This window comes from Armigeres subalbatus, chromosome 2 (assembly GCF_024139115.2).
Source record: "Armigeres subalbatus isolate Guangzhou_Male chromosome 2, GZ_Asu_2, whole genome shotgun sequence".
NCBI lineage: Eukaryota > Metazoa > Arthropoda > Insecta > Diptera > Culicidae > Armigeres > Armigeres subalbatus.
Window position 1 is genome coordinate 260,476,838 of NC_085140.1, and position 10,897 is coordinate 260,487,734.

The following is a 10,897-nucleotide window of genomic DNA, read 5'->3' on the forward strand; positions in this document are numbered from 1 at the left end:
GGTAGGCCGGCTAGGGAAACCTAGAAAGCGCCGAATTCCAATAAAGGTGCTGCTGAATATTTGGGACTGACCCCGAGCTTGGAAAAGCGCACGGTATATATAGTCAATCCGAGTTCTGAATTTCATAATGATTTCATGAATTGCATCAGACTGGACTTTGGACCCCACGAAAGATCCGAGAATCCTTAAATAACGTTATCATTTTCTTCATCCCACATTTATCTGTTCAGACTATGTGGTTTTAATTTCAACTTCGTAAATATCCTCAATTTTTTTAGCATCCATTGATTACTCAACTTTGCATTCTTTATGGATGCTCCCTAAAGTTCTTTTTCACGAAATGCTTGATCAACTTATTTGAAAAATCCATAGATTCCGAAACATCTTCCTTTTTATTCCAAATTTTTTCAACAGTTATTTAATTTCTTGTCATAGATTACCCAATTCAGCCTTAATATTGGACTTCCATACTTTACGAAACTTTGCCCCCTTTTTTGGATGTTCCCTTTGAAATTCTCTTGGGAAAATTCTGTTCTCTTTTCACTCTCTAAAACTCTCTTATTTCGAGCACACATTCAAGTGGCTACTTCAATTTACTAATGTATTAATTCATATAATTTTTTGTATAAAATGAGTATCTCTAAGTCCTGCCCCTTTCTTTACACTTAAACTTGAACATTGCTGTCTCACAGAGTAATGTTCAACAAGTCCCAAATGTTTCATAATGCATGATACTACTAAACCAACGGAGTTGTGAAAACATTCACTTAAAAATCTGTATTCGAACCCAACATGGGTTCTTTGTAAAACAGCGTACCATACCGCCGATCAATTAACAGCTACCGCTTGTATTACTCTTTGATTTCAAGTATGCTCTTAAAAATCAATCAATCAATATTTTTCTCTTTCTTTCAACTGGGCTTTGAATTAAATTCCCCTTTCCCTGAAGAATCATTACCCCTTCGGGTCGGCTTTTTCCGAACCACTAAGACCCCAATATCAATATTTCTTTTCAAGTTTATATTGGTAAGAACAAAATCATGTTCTCTCTGTTTTTCATACTGGGCAACAAACCCCTTTAAATCAATACACCTGTATACGTGTATGTAGATTCAATGAAGACTCTTATTGTCTCTATCATTTTGACTAAGTTATTATTCCGCGCTCCTCACCCAAACAAATTCTTTCCTTAGTGTCCTATACATATGCGCCAATGCATCATCATCAATGACGATCGCAGGACTTAGAGATACTCATTTTATACAAAAATTATATGAATTAATACATTAGTAAATTGAAGTAGCCACTTGAATGTGTGCTCGAAATAGAGTTTTAGAGAGTGAAAAGAGAACAGAATTTTCCCAAGAGAATTTCAAAGGAACATCCAAAAAGGGGCAAAGTTTCGTAAAGTATGGAAGTCCAATATTAAGGCTGAATTGGGTAATCTATGACAAGAAATTAAATAACTGTTGAAAAAATTTGGAATAAAAGGAAGATGTTTCGGAATCTATGGATTTTCAAATAAGTTGATTAAGCATTTCGTGAAAAAGAACTTTAGGGAGCATCCATAAAGAATGCAAAGTTGAGTAATCAATGGATGCTAAAAAATTGAGGATATTTACGAAGTTGAAATTAAAACCACATAGTCTGAACAGATAAATGTGGGATGAAGAAAATGATTACGTTATTTAAGGATTCTCGGATCTTTCGTGGGGTCCAAAGTCCAGTCTGATGCAATTCATGAAATCATTATGAAATTCAGAACTCGGATTGACTATATATACCGTGCGCTTTTCCAAGCTCGGGGTCAGTCCCAAATATTCAGCAGCACCTTTATTGGAATTCGGCGCTTTCTAGGTTTCCCTAGCCGGCCTACCGAATACTCCAATTGAGCTCGGGGTCAGTCCCAAATATTCAGCAGCACCTTTATTGGAATTCGGCGCTTTCTAGGTTTCCCTAGCCGGCCTACCGAATACTCCAATTGAGCTCGGGGTCAGTCCCAAATATTCAGCAGCACCTTTATTGGAATTCGGCGCTTTCTAGGTTTCCCTAGCCGGCCTACCGAATACTCCAACTAAATCAGGGTTGTCCCTTAGACACCTCGACACTCGTGACCAGTGGCACGAATCGAGATCTAAGTTTAAATTAATTAACTTCTTGAAAAAGATAAAAGTGAACAATTAAATAGTCCGTCGCGGTAAAATTGAAAATCGGTGTTAGAGTCTCTTGATAAGTATCGAAAAAAAGTGTTGGAAATTTGTGAAAACTTCATACGGAAAATAGTGCGAAATCCGTTGAAATGGATAATATTTGAGTTTAATTTCTAGGGAAAAAGTGTAATTATAAGAAACAAGTGTTACATAGTAGAAGAAAAGTATAATTGTAAGAACTAAATAGTGTTACATAAATAAAAAGGTCTTATTCCAATCGTGATTGAGTGTTTGAACTAAAAACCCGAAAAACCAGTGCCGCGCCGTCGGCTTAGAACGCTTCATATATCGTGGTAGAAGCGTCTTAATATTCCGCTCGGGACATTTCTATTTAGTTTCATATGGTGACAGCGGCGCGCCGTCGGCCGTCGTTTCACGGGACACAGTGACGCATGCGACAATATCGCTCGCGGGAAGATTTAATTCGAATAAAAAACAAAATAAACAGTTTTTTAATTTTAGACTCGATTTTAAGCTGTTGTTAAAAGAAAAAGCGCACCATCTAAAATATGTATGTTTCAAAACTTTATTGCTATTATCTCTATAGCTGATTCGTTCATTTCAGAAACACATGTTTCGCTATAGCTCAAAAGTTATCAGCACTGTCTTTGTCACAATAACAAATATCAAATTAATTATAATAACAAATTTGTCAAGTCTGCCTGATAACCATATCGATATCTAAACAGTTTGATAGATATCTGAAATAATTTGACAAATATTTGGCATTGTGATAAAGAGTGGGCCTTTAATTCCTCTTTGGATAAACATGTTCATTATCACGGGAAGTGAACAAATATGCTGTGAACAGGTTAGTAATTTGAATATTAAACTTTTGTTCGATGCTGTTCGATGCATTCGAATGTTGGTGGGAGAGGAGTGCGGGAGGTGTGGGGTTGACACGTGGAAGGTCCGGTGCCATATTGACTGCCATCGTGGTACTCTTCCAACCATGTCCTTAAGTTAGGTGATACTACTTACTTGATGGGCTACAGCTCTTCCTACAGCTACAGCTTCTCACAGCTACAGCTCTTCTTCGTACTCGTACAGCCCTCAGGTCCTCTTCAACTGCAAAAAGCCATCGTGTACGCGGCCTTCCACGAAGCCTGCGGCCTCTTCCGGGTTCTCTACTAAATATTATCTTCGCTTGACGTTCTTCCGGCATACGAACAACGTGACCAGCCCACCGTAGTCTGCCGTGTTGTATAAGCTTAATAATATCCAGCCCTTTATATACCTGGTACACTTCGTGATTCATGAGACGCCGCCAGATACCGTTCTCCTGTTTACCGCCGAGTATTGTCCGCAGCACCTTACGCTCAAACACTCCGAGAGCTCTCCGATCAGCCTCCTTTAACGTCCATGTCTCATGGCCATATAAAGCCACCGGAAGAATCAGAGTAGTATATAGCGCGAGTTTTGTTTTCGTTTGCAGACTACGGGACTTAAGCTGGTTACGAAGTCCGTAATAAGCCCTATTTGTAGCTGCAATACGCCTTTTCACCTCGCGGGTAACATCATTATCGCACGTCACTAATGTTCCAAGATACATAAATTCTTCCACCACTTCAAATTTTTCACCATCCAACACCATTTCACTACCACCACCACTAATGAACCCACGTTGATTGCTACCGACCATGTACTTCGTTTTGCTGGTATTGATCGTGAGTTCAATCCTCGCTGTCTCCCTCTTAAAAGGCACAAAAACCTCTTCGGCACGGCGATCAATCCCGATAATATCGATATCGTCCGCAAATCCCAGGAGCATATGCGATTTTGTGATAATGGTACCGCTTCTTTGCACACCAGCTCTCCTAATCGCTCCCTCGAGCGCTATATTGAACAGTAGATTCGAGAGTGCATCACCCTGCTTTAATCCATCTAAGGTAACAAATGACGTCGATATTTCATCCGCAACCCGTACACTTGATTTCGATCCGTCCAACGTTATACGAATCAGCCGTATCAGTTTCGCTCCCGGAATTTATCAAGGATTTGTCTCAGGGTAAACATTTGATCCGTCGTTGATCGGCCCTCACGTAAACCTGCTTGATATTTGCCGACGAAAGACTCTTCAAGCGGTCTCAATCTGTTGAACAGAGTACGGGACATAATTTTGTACGCCGAATTAAGGAGGGTTATTCCTCGATAATTGGCGCACTCCAGTCTGTGCCCTTTCTTAAAGATAGGGCAAATGAGGCCGTCCAACCAGCTAGCAGGCATCCTCATCTTCCCATATTTTCGACATGATATGGTGCAGAACTTCATAAAGCTGTTCACTGCCATGTTTGAGAAGTTCAGCCGGGAGCTGGTTCGTCCCCGCAGCCTTATTGTTTTTCAGCTCTTTAATAGCTTTTTTAACCTCATCTAGCGTAGGTGACTCCACAGCTTGTCCATTGTCCCTGATATTTATTCTGTTCACCGATGCACCGTCACTTCCTCCATTCAACAAAGTCTCGAAGTGTTGCTTCCACCGGCAGCCACTTCAGTTTTATCTGTCAGAAAATTCCCTTGTTGGTCGTTGCACATGACGGGAGATGGCGCTGTCTTTCTCCGCACGCCATTGACAGACTCATAAAACCTCCGCATATCGTTCTGCTCCATTTTTTTCTGCACCTCACTAATAACTTTTTCTTCGTACTCTTTTTTCTTCCTGCGGTGGGTTCGTTTTCCGGCCGCTCTTGCTGCCTTGTACCGATCTCTATTCGATCGGGTACCCGACACCAACATCCGGCTTCTGGCAACGTTCTTCTCGTCTGTCACTCTCTGACACTTCACATCGAACCAACCCGTCCTGGGTCGCCTCTGTGCAGTGCCTACCACTTATCGTGCTGTTGTGCTCACCGCTCCATGGATCGACTCCCATAGATCGTTGATGTTGTCGCTAACGTTGATTGCACTTATCCGTTCGTCGAGCTTCTGGTGGTACTCAGCCGATACTCCTTCCGCCGACAATCGCTGGATATTGTAACGCATCGTTCGCTGTGATCTTTCGTTCGATACAGTTGACAACCGTGATCGAATTTTACTGACAACGAGGTAGTGATCAGAGTCAATGTTCGGACCTCTGAATGTCCACACATCGATAACATCCGAGAAATGGCGCCCATCCACCAGAACATGGTCTATCTGGTTGCAAGTTTCACCATTTGGGTGTCTCCAGGTGTGCTTTCGGATGTTCTTTCGTGCAAAGTAGGTGCTACTGATGGCCATCCCTCTGGCAGCAGCAAAATTTACTAGTCGTAGGCCGTTGTCATTGGTAGCGGAGTGAAGGCTCTCCTTACCGATTATGAGACGGAAAAAGTCCTCTCTACGTCATGCTTTGGGCACTCTCCATAGGCTTTATCAAGACATTCATAAAACGTGTCCTTCACGTCGTCGGATTTATCGTTTGTCGGTGCGTAAACGTTGATTAGGCTGTAATTGAAGAATTTGCCCCGTATCCTCAACACACAGATTCGTTCGCTTATGGGTTTCCACCGCATCACTCGCTTCATCTGCTTGCTCATCACTACGAAACTAACTCCATGCTCTGCTTTTTCACCGCCGCTGTGATAGATGTTATATCTGAATGCAGTGTTGGTCGTGGGGTCCACGGCTCGAAATTCACGTTCTTCGGATCTGGGCCATCGGACTTCTTGAATAGCGGCCACGTTCACTCCAACCTTCTGAAGTTCGCAAGCCAGAAGGCTCACTCGTCCAGGTTCATTTAGGGTCCTGACATTCCAGATACCGAGTTTCCAATCATAGTTCTTATTTCGTTTCCGGGTCGGTTGACAAAAATAACGCTCTCTTTTTCTTTTTCTCAATTTTTGGTGGTATTTGAGAGGCTTCAGTAAGCTACCTTAGCGGGATCGCGTTATCTACATCGCGATGATGGGGCTGCCACCTTAGGTATAGCTGACGCGATACAGCATTTCGTTAATCAGCCGCTGGGTACCAGGCAGACGCTGTTTGAGCCGCACCTCCTGGTGACGCTCGAGGCGTACCTTCTCACTCTAACTGATGTCAGAAGGACAACAGTGCCCAGGCTGCACTACCAGCTAAGTACACAATCCTTAGCTGGCGGTCTTTTGTCATTGGACGACCCGTGGAAGCGTGAGATAGGGATTTGTGGGGACCAGAGCTCTGTTGGGCGCTCCTTCCTTGATGTCAACCCACCATTTTGCAGCCCAAGTTAGGTGATAACCATAGCAATATTGAACGATTTGTCAAGAAACAAAGGGTGCCCATAACCAAACCAATAAGCAAAGACAAAAAAATCCCTTTCACTACGTTAAAATAGGACAAATAGGTGATATACAGCAAATAGCATAGTTGTCTTGTCAGTGCATTATGAACTTGATGATGCTAACGAATACTGTTAGCAAACACCGACTCTCGATATCTGCATGGTATGTGTGGTGTCGAAAATTGAACTTCAACGCGACTGTCCCTGCCAACAAGGGTGCCCACAACCGAATTTTGCCACCTTTTTGTAATGTGATGGAAAACAGTTTGGTGCTAATATTTTAATGACAATTGCCATTGAGGCCATCGCTATTCAAAATAGAATAAATGTACTGTATAAATATGTACTAACTTTTTCAAATAAATCACCACACTTCACGACACTTTGAAAACGGCAGAAAAAAATCGTTTTTATTTTTACGTAAAAAGCAAATGATTTGTTTATAGTACAAAGTAGAGCTGTATATGGTCAGGGTTCAGGCAAATCCCACCAAGCGCCAACGAAAAATTGCCAACTTTCCTGCCCAAGCTTTCGTTTAACAAAATTAATTGATCGCAAATTATATCGGATATCCCTCAACCCCAAAATGTATGCTGGAATTGATATGAAACGTTTTCCGTTGTCCTTTTACGAACACAATATCACAAGTAAGTCAAAAAGCCGCTTACCGCGGTTTGGCTGAACGCCGACCATATAAAGTTTTGTTTTTCAGCACAAAACATGGTGTTACTGTAGCACAAAAATGATAGTTGTCAGAATGCCAGCATTTGCTGTCTGCCGAAAGCTACGCGAGAGTCCGAACCACATTCCCTACAGTTCTGCGTAAGAACTTTACAGAATTGTATAAAATTTTGGCATGTATAATTTCGGAAGATTTTGTATATTTCAATATAAGTATCAGTATAAAAAACCTACATTTATTAGTATTAAAACCTTGCAGCATTGTATATGCCAAGTTTCCATACAATTGTTACAAGATTTGTTTTCAGTTGTAGAGCTCGGGGATGCTGGGTCATTGGGCCGAATAACAAGTTCATTAGTAAGAAGTGAGATGTAGTGAAAATTGAGATGCGAGAAGTGGGATACGAGAAGTGAGTAGCGAAAAGCGAGAAATGAGGAGGAAGAAGTGGAAAGTGTGGAATGAGGAGTGAATAATGAGAAGTAAAAAAATAGCAGAGAAACGTTAGTGAAAAGTTAGAAGTGAGTTGTGAGATCTAAGAAAAAGAAAAAGAAAAAAAGAAAAAAGAGATATGTGTAATGAGAAGTAAGTCTTGAGAAGTGTGAAGTAAAACAAGAGAAGTGAAGAGTGATAGAAGTGAAGAAGTGAGAAGAAAGATGAGTGAAGTGCATGGTTTGAATCCAAAGGAGAATGAGAAAATCTCTCACTTATCATGTCTGTATACACTCTCGATAGGTAGCATACCGTGAGAGACGTTTTTCGGTAGCTGTTACGATAATGAACTAATTCGGGGGACTACACTGCCCTTCTACGCTCAATTGTTTGTGAATACTTTTTACAATAGAGCACAATATTATGATATATACTTTTCGAAACCTCTCACAGATATTGAATTTTGAGAAAATCATTGAAAACAACATGAAGTATATTTGTCCCATTCCTTAATTTATACTCATAATTGTCTCGCAGTAATCAATTTCATCATTATGGCAAATTCTGTTATTTTATGGAGTAACGCTCATTGGAATAATATTTTCTGCTTAGTGTCGTATTCCAGCCGAAAACGGCTGAATGGAATCCGCCGTTGAAGAGCGGTGCGACTGTTCGTTTTTAAATTCGACAACAAACTCTCAGTGCAATCTTCGTCGTTGCTACTCAACCCGATGGCGCTACCAACACCAGCTCACACTGCGGTGACAGCAATGCGCTAGCATTGCCATACCCCGCCGCGCAATCTCTCTCAGCCCCTCACAAGCTACCGATTCATTGGCACACGCTTAAATGAAGCAAAGTTCGTCAGACAATTCAACATGTTGCTCTCCATACTCTCAAATACTCAATCATGCACAGATTCATATTCTTTCACGATAGAGATCAGTATTAGTGCATATGCAACATTGAGAGTTCGAATCAAGTATAATGTGAAACTTGCCACATTGTACGGTAAATTGGGGCACGCGAAATATGTGATTTCACGATTGGTATATTTGATTGCTCATGTTTAATGTACTATCCACAGTAGCAGAATCAATTCATAGTCTAGAATCACTTATACAAACTAAAATCATTAGCCGCTCACTCTGAATACTACACTTAGATCTTCCAAACTTAGCCTGTTCCAGTGGTTAGTGTCGTGACCCGGACGAGCGTGCCAGACTCGACCGTCTGTCTTAACAATACTCAGCAAACTGACTTTTTTTGGTATTTCGTTTTGTTACGATCCTTCTCCGAAAATTGATCGGGCTAAGCCGTCCGAAGTTAGCCCTCTACACGTTTACTAAAAATACGCCAAAACAGAGCATAACATTTCCGCAAATTATAAAACTGCTATGAATAATTAAATGACAATAATCATTTCTGGGCAAATATTTTAAACTTGTTCTACATCTCATTTTAGTTCTTGTTCTACCATCTCATCCTCCACATTCTTCCTCTTCTATACTTCTTCAACATGTATCATCTAAAGGAGATATTATTGTTCAGGCCAAATCAAATTCTAATGAATTTCACATTTAATAACAAATGCTATAAATTCGACGAAAATCAAATTCAAACCAAATGCTAAACAGAATCGAACGCACACTAATCTCAATACAGTCGTTGTCCAAACCAAATCAAATATAAAACAACTCAAAACCCAATCCAAGCACAATTCGGAACACATATTGAAACTAATTCTAATCTTTACAAACCCAAATCACATAGTAATCAAATTCATTTCAATCGAAATCAATACCAATCTAAAGTAAATTCAATCCAAACTTAATCAAAACAATTTTTTTTCTACTGGTCAAAATACAATTTAGTTTCAATCTAAGAACAATCAAATCAAAATCCAAATCCAATCCAAATTCAAATTCAATCCAAATCCAAATCCAATCCGAATTCAATCCAAATCCAATCTAATTCAATCCAAATCCAAGCCGAATTCAATCCAATCCAAATCCAAATTCATTTCAAATACAATCCAAATTCAATCCAAATTCAGTCCAAACTCAATCCTAATCCAAATCCAATGCAAATCAAATCAGTATTCAATCCAAATCCAATCCAAATTCAAAAATAATTGAATCAAAATCCGAATACAATCCAATCCAAATTCAATCCAAATCCATTCCGAATTTAATCCAAATCCAAATTCAATTTAAATTAAATCCAAATCCGAATTCAATCCAAATCCAAATCCAATAAAATTCAATCCAAATCCAATCCAAATCCAATCCGAATTCAACCATCCAATCCAAAACCAAATCCCATCTAAATTCAATCCAAATGCAATCCGAATTCAATCCAAATCCAAATTCAATCCAAATCCAAATTCATTTCAAATCCAATCCAAACTCAATCCTAATCCAAATCCAATGCAAATCCAATCCGAATTTAATCCAAATCCAAATATATTTGTGTCATTATTACTGGACTTCTTCTAGACGTATACTTCAAAATCGCATGTGGAAATAATAAGCGACTCTCGTATTTTTTCCTTTTCGCCATTTTCATTTTCCATCGCTCTGACATTTCATTTTCAAGTTGCCTTCGCTGTTCTTTTCATTTCTACTTCTTCCTCAGCTCCACTGCCCTTCCGTCTTCTTCTTATTGGCATTACATCCCCACACTGGGACAGAGCCGCCTCACAGCTTAGTGTTCATTAAGCACTTCCACAGTTATTAACTGCGAGGTTTCTAAGCCAGGTTACCATTTTTGCATTCGTATATCATAAGGCTAATACGATGATACTTTTATGCCCAGGAAGTCGAGACAATTTCCTATCCGAAAATTGCCTAGACCGGCACCGGGAATTGAACCCAGCCACCCTCAGCATGCACACCTAAAAATAATCATGTAATTTTAGGTGCTGTGACACCGACATATACGAGCGTCATTTTTGACGTAAAATTAGGTGGTACTTTAATTTTACATCACAACTTTATTGACAAAAAAAATTGATTGATCAGAACGAGAATCGAACATAAGTCCGCTGAGTGAGAGCCCAGCACGCTACCACTCAGCTATCTCCGTTTCTTGAAAGAGGGATGATCGAAGTAAAACTGGTTCCACGATTTGCACTGAACAAGTATTTCACTGCATCCAAGTCATTGACTGCTTGTGCGTTAAGTGCGTTGCAACGGGTGCTGTGTTTAGATTCTGTGACATGTAATTTTAAACCATCCGACATTGAAAAATATACGATTCTGTTTATGTCATGTGGTTTTGTGTCATTTTATTGAAATACATCACCTGTAGTATTCATAATTTTTTGGTGTGTTGTCTTGC